Consider the following 468-nt stretch of genomic DNA (forward strand, 5'->3'; position numbering starts at 1 on the left):
AGGGTCGTGGGTTCGAGCCCCACGTTGGGCGGTTGTATTATAGAGAGTGGGATTCCCTGAGATCTGCACAGTATCAGTGGTGTGGATTGTCTGTTTATCGCAGGGATAGCAGTTCCATCCGAGTGACAAAATCCCTGTAATTTACCAGACTAAAATTCAATTCAATTTTATTTATAGTAACAAGTCATAACAAGAGTTATCTCAAGACACTTTACAGATAGAGTAGGTCTAGACCACACTCCAGAAGTTACAAGGACCTAACAGTTCTTGTAGTTTCCTCCAGAGCAAGCAACAGTGCGACAGTGACAAGGAAAAACTTCCTTTAAGGCAGAAACCTCGGACAGACCCAGGTTCTTTGTAGGCGGTGTCTGACGGGCCGGTTGGGGTTAGTGGAAATAACAAAAATAGAAAAAATAGAAGTTTATAGCAGTTCTTTGTAGTAGTTCATGGCATAGCAGGGCACTGTGC

Source organism: Etheostoma cragini, unplaced genomic scaffold, assembly GCF_013103735.1.
Source record: "Etheostoma cragini isolate CJK2018 unplaced genomic scaffold, CSU_Ecrag_1.0 ScbMSFa_283, whole genome shotgun sequence".
NCBI lineage: Eukaryota > Metazoa > Chordata > Actinopteri > Perciformes > Percidae > Etheostoma > Etheostoma cragini.